We start from the raw sequence: 9,423 nt of genomic DNA on the forward strand, positions 1-9,423 counted from the left end.
GACAGCTTCTGGTAAAAGAGGATAAATACAAATATGTTCTTTTTTAAACTTTTGAGCATCCTCTTGATCTCCCTTCCCTGTAACTGACTCTGAAGACTCCTTCTTTAAATTTTTAGGAGAGCCCTCATCTTCACTATCAAGAGAAATTAAGTCAGGAGGCTCATCCTTAGGAATTTCCCTCAACTCTGACTTAGAACTATTTCTAAAAATCTCTTCAGCCCGGGCAATCGCTGCCACTACTGGCTCATGTTTAAGATGTTTATCTCTCCTATTAACTCTTTTATTAGATTCCAATAAGAAATGGCAGTAACTGGGACCTTTCCAGGCCCAAACACTGTATACAAATCCTGTAATGCATCTCCCACTCTTCTCCATCTCTTTATATCTATGACCCCTTCTTTGGGAAACCAGGGACAAATGTCCTTTACAAAATCAAAGAAATGAAATAAATCCGCAGTCCTAACCTTTACTCCTCGTGTCTTTAGAGCCTCTCTCAATTGCTTGACATAAATCTGATGCTGGCTCAATTCTTGCCCCATAATCGGACGGATTGACTTACTTTCGGTTTGGTTGCGGCAGGCTCCCGGCAGGCTCTCCGAATTCCTTGAGATTTAGCGAGTGCACTCCTTTTCTCTCCCTTCTCCCTTCTCCCTCACGATGTGCCCCCAGTATCCAGCCGCCACGTTGGGCACCAGCTGTCCCGGCCCTGCGGGATCTGCAACGGGGTACCTGGAGTGGGGAGTGGGGATTGGATGGGGCAAGAGACACAAGAAATGGAGACAAGACAGGGTTCTGATCAAGTCTCATTTATTGCAGCCCAAGCATGAGGTTAAATAGAGAATGAGAACAAAGGAGCAAAGAGTGAGAGTAATCATATCAGCTAGACCGCAGGGGCCCAGATGTACTCTAAGGGAGGAATCTACTGATTAATGGAAAACAGGGCAGTTTACTGGAAAAGAGTGGGCCAAGGCTGTGGGCCAAGGCCGCGGGCTCCGTCCCATGCCCGCGGGAGGAGAGTGGGCAGAATGGAAAGTTACCAGCTTAGGTCTGTCAGCAGTTTTGAGAAATGGCTGAGCCTCAGGCTCCCAACAAACCAGGTTCCAGTGGATGAACTCACACTGAGGGACATCTGTGAGCACAAACGTGACTCAATGGGCCTTAACATATGTGACAGAATGCTTAAATTCAGTGGGCAGCCTATGGGTTGCAGATAAGGGAGGAGGACTAAATATGATTAAGGTGTATTGTACGAAATACACAAAAATTCAATAAAAATTATATATTGAAAAAAAGTTGGGAACAAGTCAAATGTCAAATTACAAATGACTAAATGTGGTCTATCCATGCTACAAAATTGAATTTGGCAATTACAAAAAAAATATAGGAGACAGCATTTATAATACGTAGCTAGGAAAGAATCTGAATGAGATTCACCAAAGGCAGAATGAAAATTTAAATGAACAAGCTAGCGTTGCATGTGAAAACCATTGATACCTCCCAGAAACATAGGCGTGAGTGAAGGGGAAGTAAGCTGTGGAAGGACTGTGCATTGAGCCTCTTTCCCGTGCACATTTTGCACCTGCTGTACAAACACAAAACCACAGACAGAAAGCTTGCATACCAGCTCTGAATAATAATCCTCTCTGGGTAGAGAACAGAGACTGGATCAGGGAGGAGTTAGGGCATATAGGAAAACTTTCCAATGTACCTATTTCATTGAAAAAAAAAACTGAATCAATCTGGTGGGATGATGAGCTTTGGATGTCAGTAGTAGTGGCGTATATTATTCTTTGTACTTTTCTGTATTTTTGAAATATTTCCTAATAAATATTTGTATGTACTTAAAAAAAAAAGTAATGAAACACCGGGTGTGGTGGTGGGCACCTTTAATCCCAGCCTTCTGGAGGCAGAGGCAGGTGGATCTCTGTGAGACTGAGGTCAGCCTGATCTATATAGTGAGTACCAGGCAGGCTGGGACTAGGGAGACCTTGTAAAAAATAAATATAAAGAAAAGAAGGACTGAGGATACAGCTCAGTGGTAAAATGCTTTCCTGTTATATGTGACCTCTGGGTTCAAGAGAAAATGTCTGAAGATAACTTCTTAATGAAATGAATGTATATTACATTTGTTTCCCTTAACCAGCCTGTGCACCCCAAGATGAATATTGATTATTGTTATACTGAGACCAATTTTGACCATCTATTTTTTACCTATTTTTTCTATCTACTCTGTTCTGTTCTAGATTAACACAAATCTATTTCCTATTATGTAGATAGATATAAGCACTAAGAAGACTTGTTCATCTAATAAAAATTGGAGAGGAGAGACTTTCTGTTACAGCAATGCCATTTAATCATTTGGATTTTAATTTTATAAGACAAATGTCACATTATGGTCCTCACTAAAATTAATTTTAATTTTTAATTAAAGTGCTACATTAAATACATCTTCATTGATTCTTTTGAAAGCAAAGAACTGAAAACGAGGTCAATTACAAAAGAATCTGGAAATCTATTCTCAGAGTTATCCTTATTTCCTAGAAAGCATGCACAGACCTATAATGGCTGCCAATTGCTACTTTCTTGATTAAAGACAGTTTTGAACCCTATATACGTAATGAATTTGAGAAAATTGAAGTATTAGTTTATTTATTTTTAATGAAATGTAAGTTTAAATGTACCACAGTTAATATAGCACCCATAATTTTTTTATTTTATCAAAACCATAACCTGCACATTCAATACCTTATATTTATAAAATATATATGCCAGTGTGCTGGATAGTTTTAGTGTCAACTTGACATACCTGGGTTGAGGGAGCCTCAATTTGAGAATTGCCTCCATTGGACAATGTCTGTGGAGCATCTTCTTGATTATTGAGTGATATGGGAGGGCCCAGCTCACTTGCCATCCCTGGGCAGGTGGTCCTATGTTGTCTAAGAAAGCAGGCTGAACATGGGCCAGAGGAACAAGCCAGTAAGTAACATTCCTCCATAGCCTGTGCTCCAGTGCCTGCCTCCAGGTTCCTGCCCTGAGTTTCTACCTCTGACTCCCTGATGAACTGTGACCTGGGAGATATAAGCTGAATAAACCCTTTCCTCCCCAAGTTGGTATTGGTCAGAGTGTTTTGTTGGTATTGGTCAGAAAGTTTTGTTACAATAATGGAGAAACAAACTACAACAGCCAATAACCTAATTTTCAAATGAGTACTTGTTAGGATGATTATTCTTTTAATAAGCTAATTGTAATTAAGATAACTCTTTCACTAAGTTCTAGGGGAAACAAACAGGCTGGGTTTTTACTATGTATTAAAAAGAAGGCATGATGGCTCATGCCTTTAATCCCAGCACTCGGGAGGCAGAGGCAGGAGGATCTCTGTGAGTTCAAGGCCAGTCTGGTCTACATAGCAAGTTCCAGGACAGCTGGGGCTACAGGGAGACCCTGACCCAAAAAAGACCAAAAAAAAAAAAAAAAAGATGTATCTATTATTTTTTTTGGTCTATGCTCTCTGATTACAGTAGTAACTATGTAGATCTCAGAAGCAAATAAAAACATTGACTGCAGTTGGAGAAGGCAAAAAATGGTATTTTAAAGTGAAAATGGTCATTTCTGCTACTACAGCTGTACCCGTGTACAGAAATCCCAAAGTGAACAAGAAGAACCCATTTCTAATGTCACAGTTTTCTCATACCGGAAATGTTTAAGTGGATGTATGAGATTTAAGATGGGCTGAAGATGCCTCAATTGTAAGAGTTTGAGCAAATATTAATATTTTGAATTGTCTTTTTGTAAGAGACCAGTAAGAAAGTTTACACTACAGGGCACATCTAAAATACATGTGATAACTGAAAGACTATGTTATATATTAAAGCAAATTCTTAAGTCACGCCAAGATTATAGGATCAACCATAGGAAAATAATAACAGCAATAATTAGGGCCGATCATACAGTTTCAAGGATTCCAGAATGATGTTGAAATAGATTGAGGCCAAAGCTGAATTTGAATGGCAGATATTTGCCTAATGGCAAAGTTAAATATAAGCCTCGTAGGCCAGAGAAATGACTCAGTGGGTAAAGGTGACACCAAGCCTGACAACTTGAGTTCAGTCCTTGGAACCCACATGGCAGGAGAGAACCAACTCCCCAAGTTGTCCTAGCATGCTACCCCACCCCCCCACCCAAAATAAATAACCATAAAAAAATTTAAAAACATAAACCTTGTGGTATCCCAACGCTATTACCTATTTGACTCAAGGATCGTTGCAGAAGAGGAGGCAGAAAGATTGTAAGAGCCAGAGGTGGTGGATGGCCACAAGGAACAGAGTCTTCCTGACAGCTGGTCAGTACTCTTATGAACTCACAGCAATGATGACAGCTTGCACAGGTCCTATTCAAGCTCAAACCAGACAAAATCCTGGAATAGACATGGGTAAGTGGGTAAGAAATTCCAACTCACCCTAAGGAACTTTTGGCAACTGATGGCTGCTGAGAGGGGGAAAGACAGTGTTTTACAGAGATGGGCCCAGTGAAAGGATCTATGCCACAAATTGGTGACACAAATCAGACTCTATAGGTCTTATTATATATAAAAAAGAGTATGTTAAGTTGGGTAGTGGGGGAAGGTGCAGATAGGGGAGGGATCTAAATACCATTAAATTATAGTGCATGAATATCACAAAACTCAATAAAAAATGAAATTATTAAGACAAAAAACCCATCATTACCTTTGGACATAGGTCTAAACCAGGGACATTTCCAGTGGAGTGTGTTTGCAGAGTGTTGAGCAACTGTGAGTGGGTTGAGAATGAAAGTGCCCTTACCACCTTAGCGTACACTGCGGGAGACACGGTTGAACTGCTGGTATGTGGAGAAGAAAACTGCTCCTATGAATACATATGGGACATCAATAATGGCAGTTTTAATAAACAGAAGAAGCGGGGATATTTGTTGCAATAACTCATCTAGGATGTTAGCCTGCTGATCAATCCTGTGTATTTCCTCACTTTGTGAGTACTTGGTTTGGCAGAGAACTGTGCTGGTTAGATTTTTGTCAACTTGACACAAACCTAGACATATCTGGAAAGAGGGAATTCAACTGAGCAATTATTTCTATCAGACTAATCTGTGGCCATGTTGGTGAGGGATTTTCTTAATTATTAATTGATGTAGAAGGGTCTAGCCCTCTGTGGGCAGTACCATCCCTAGGCAGGTGGGACTGGACTGTATAAGAAAAGCAACTGAACAACCCAGGGGAAGCAAGCCAGTAAGGAGCACTCCTCCATGGCTTCTGCTTCAGTTCCTGCCTCCAGGTTCCTGCCTTGAGCTCTTACCTTGACTTCCTTCAGTGATGGACTATAACCTGTAAGTCAAGTAAACCCTTTCTTCTCCAAGTTGGTTTTGTTTAATGTTTTTTTTTTTTTTAATCATAGCATCAAAAAGCTAACTAGGACAAGAACAGATTACAGAGCATATTTCCATCCATCTTTTTTTTTTTTGGTCTTTTTTAGACAGGATCTCCCTGTAGCCCCAGCTGGCCTGGAACTCACTATGTAGAACAGGCTGGCCTCGAACTCACAGAGATCTGTCTGCCTCTGCCTCCCAAGTGCTGGGATTAAAGGTGTGCACCACCACATCCAGTTCTATCCATCATCTTCAATGTGTATTCCTGAACAGATTCCGGGAGGGAGGACAGATGTTAGGCAGAAAAGGCTAGATTTACCTGCACATACACACAGTCATTGCCCCATACTTCCACAGAGTAGTTTCCCTTAGTTGTCGGTGATGGAATTAATTTGCTGTAGCAGCAAATGTTTTTCATCGTTCATGTGGAAGGCCACGTCAAATGCTTTGTCAGAGAACTCTGCACCTAATTTTGTCCATTCTTGGGAAAAAATAAGCCTTTGGAATAGAGTCAGAGTTTGGAGAGCTACAACAGTATTCTAAAATAGAAAGGGCCATGCTTATATTGAACACATCCTGGCATTAGAAATCACACGTATCATGGCTTCTCAGTTTAGAAACTATGAAATACTATTACGTTTTACCCAGTTTTCAAGGTTTTGTGAACTATTATGTCTTGGATGTTGTAAAGTTCAGAAAACAAATGGAGTTTATGATATTTATGTTCACTTCTTTTTAAAAATTTATTTTTTTTAAAATTTATTTTATGTATATGAGTGTATTGCCTGCATGTATGTGAGTGCACCTGTGTTGTGCAGTGCTGCGAAGGTCAGAAGAGGGCATTGGATTCTCCTGGAACTGGAGGTAAGGACGGTTTGTAGCCACCATGTGGGTGCTGGGAATCAAACCTGGGTCTTCTGCAAGAGCAGTCAGTGCTCTTAACAGCTGAGCCATCTCTCCAGCCCTATGTTCAATTCTTTTAAAAAATATTTTATTTATTATTTTTATTTTATATGTATGAGTGTACTGCCTTCATGAATGTAAGTGCAGTGCACCTGTATCATGCAAAGTTAGTGGAAGCCAGAAAAGGGTGTTGGATTCCCTGGAACTGGAGTTACAGATGGTTGTTAGCAGCTATCTGGGTGCTGAGATTCGAACTCGGGTCCTCTACAAAGGCGGTTGGTGCTCCCAGGATGAACAAATGGTAGGCCCCAAACAAATGTTTATAAATGCATCAGATATTGTTTGGAACACTTATACCAATCTATTCAATCCTTAGCACAGGCTATACATAGGCACTGCTCCCATCCACGAGGAAACTGAGGCACAGATGTAGGAACTGAGCCTACACATTCTAGCTTCAGAGTTTCTGGACTTAACATGTCCCCAAATCCATGCCCAACACTTACATAGCTTGCAAACACTGTAGTTTAATATTTGCAGCAACCTATCTAGTAAGCAATATTATTATGTCCATGTAAGGAATGAACGAATGAGCCACAGAGATGTGCAGTAATTTTCCCAAAATGATGGCAAAGGAGAATCTGGGAGACTGTTTTCTTAGCTCCGGCATAGGCACAGTGAAGAGCTCCTACTGACTGAGGACTGAATCACATCAAGTATCTTTTCTGATCACAATAAGAAGCTAAAAGTTAACAACAGGGGCTGGAGAGATGGCTCAGCAGTTAAGAGCACTGGCCCTGCTCTCCCTTGTCTCCTAGCTGTAAATGAGCATCTATGAAATGGTCCTTCACTTCTGTGAAGATGAATCACTTTTCCTAATGGGTAATAATGCTGTGCCTCTTATTATCTGAGTGTAAATATGCAGAGTAATTTCAGAAGACGCAGGGAAAGGCCCTGGAACCCATTCGTAGTCACTGTCTTCCTCTTCCTGCTCACAAACTTCAATATGACTGAAGGGAACCCAGGTGCTGGCACAGTAGGGCCCAAGCTTCGTTTCCACTCGTGTTTCGCTGTGGTTTAGTTAGATGTTTCTGCCAAGCTGAATTATTATATTACTATTCTCTAAATACTCTAGATGCTATTCCTACATTTTCCTCTGCTTGTAACAATAACATCTTGTCTCTAATTTAAACACTGGATTGTGTTTGTTTTCTGAGTTTCTGAGGTTCATGTCTCCATAACACCTATAGCTGATGTGGCCCATGTTTGACCCTTTTAGTCCCTTTTCTGGATCTTTGTGCCCTGGCCCACTTCACTATGCTCTCCTAAAAATTTATGTCTGATACCACAGTAGAGCTTTCATCTGTGAACTTCTTCAAGACACTGATCTTTGATCCTCTTGGTGAGATCCTGGGCAGTTACTTCTACCTTGGTGGCTGCCTGGAGCTGGGGTACAAAGCCTAACTTCCTACAAGAGGAACAAGCTCTCATGTTCTGGAATTTTCTGTGGGTCAGACTGATGGTAGTCTGGAATCCATGGCACCCATAACTGGCTTCTTCCCCAGTCCTGAGCAGCCTCCCTTCACCCTCTTACTGGTTCTCCTGAAGCACTTTGTTAATAATTCACTTACTCATTTTTCATTCTCAAGAAATACAAAGTGACCACAATACTTCCACTTAATTATTATAAATTTATGCTTGCTATTATTATGAAATATTATTTACCTCCTAAATCTCCATCTCAGCGTCTATACTCCATGGACCCTGACCTGTGTGGGCAGTGTGGTTAGTTTAGGAAAATCACAATTCATCCCAAAACTATTGTTTCTAGTTTGTTGCAATTTATCTAAGAACCACCTCAGGCCTGAATAAAACCCAGTTTTCTAAACGTGAAAAGGAGAAAGCCTCTTAGGTGAGCGACCACAAGGAAAAGCACATTTTCCAAGATTTTAAAATTTTGACTGTTTCTTTGTATCAGAGAGATGGTAAAGAAGAAATCAGGAAGCTATTGTCTTCTGTTTTTATATATCTGTATGTGTGATGTGCGATGTGCATGCTTCTCTCTCTCTCTCTCTCTCTCTCTCTCTCTCTCTCTCTCTCTCTCTCTCTCTCTGTGTGTGTGTGTGTGTGTGTGTACATGTGTGGAGCAAGTGTATGTGTGAGGGAGCACATGTATGTATATGCTCATGCCTGTGGAGCAAGGTTGATGTCAGGAATCTTCCTAGATTGTTGTCATGTTTGGCTTTGATCGTCAACTTGAAACACTTGAGAAGAGGGAACCTCAGCTGAGGACTATCGTCTATCAGGCTGGCCTGTGGGCATGCCTGGGGGGTATTTTCTTGATTGTTGAGTTATGTGGAAGGGCCCAGCCCACTGGGTGGTGCCACCCCTGGGAAGGTGGTCTTGGGTTGGATGAGAAAACAGGCTGACCACAGGCTGGAGCAAGTCAGTGAGCAGTGTTCATCCACGGTCTGAGCTTCAATCGCTGCCTCCAGGTTCCTGCCCTGAGTTCCTGCCCTTCAAGGATGAACTGTGATCAGGACATGTAAGCCAAATAAACCCTTACCTCCCCAAGTTGGTTTTTGTCATAGTGTTTTATCACAGCAATAAAAAGTAACTAGGACCCCTGTTCTTCCACCTTATCTATTGAAGCAGGATCTCTCAGTCGAATCCAGAGCTAGTCGATGTGGCCAGTTTAGTCAGCTTGCTCTGGGGATCCCTTGTCTCTGCTTTCCTAGGTTGGGCTGCCAACACTCACTGAACATTCACATGGGTTTGGGGGTTCCACATTCTGGTTCTCATTCTTGCATGGCAAACATTTGGACCACTGAGCTTAATGGGATGTTCCAAATAAGAATGTTTTAAATATGAAATACTATTATTTGGACCAATGAAAAGAAAATGAGGATTCCCAAGGAATGGTTTGTAAGAACAATTATACCTGCCCATGTAGAGTTCCCCCAAAGAAGAATCCAGAACTGATCCAAGCACCTCAAACTTTAACATGTGTATGCATCATCTGAGGATCCTGTCAATGTGTGAATTCCAGCTTAGCATTTGGGAAGGACCTGATGCTCTGCAATTACAAAGGGTTCATGGTAGTGCCAGTGCTGCTGGTCT

The sequence above is a fragment of the Nannospalax galili genome, unplaced genomic scaffold (genome assembly GCF_000622305.1).
Source record: "Nannospalax galili isolate Female #2095 unplaced genomic scaffold, S.galili_v1.0 scaffold589, whole genome shotgun sequence".
Classification (NCBI taxonomy): Eukaryota; Metazoa; Chordata; class Mammalia; order Rodentia; family Spalacidae; genus Nannospalax; species Nannospalax galili.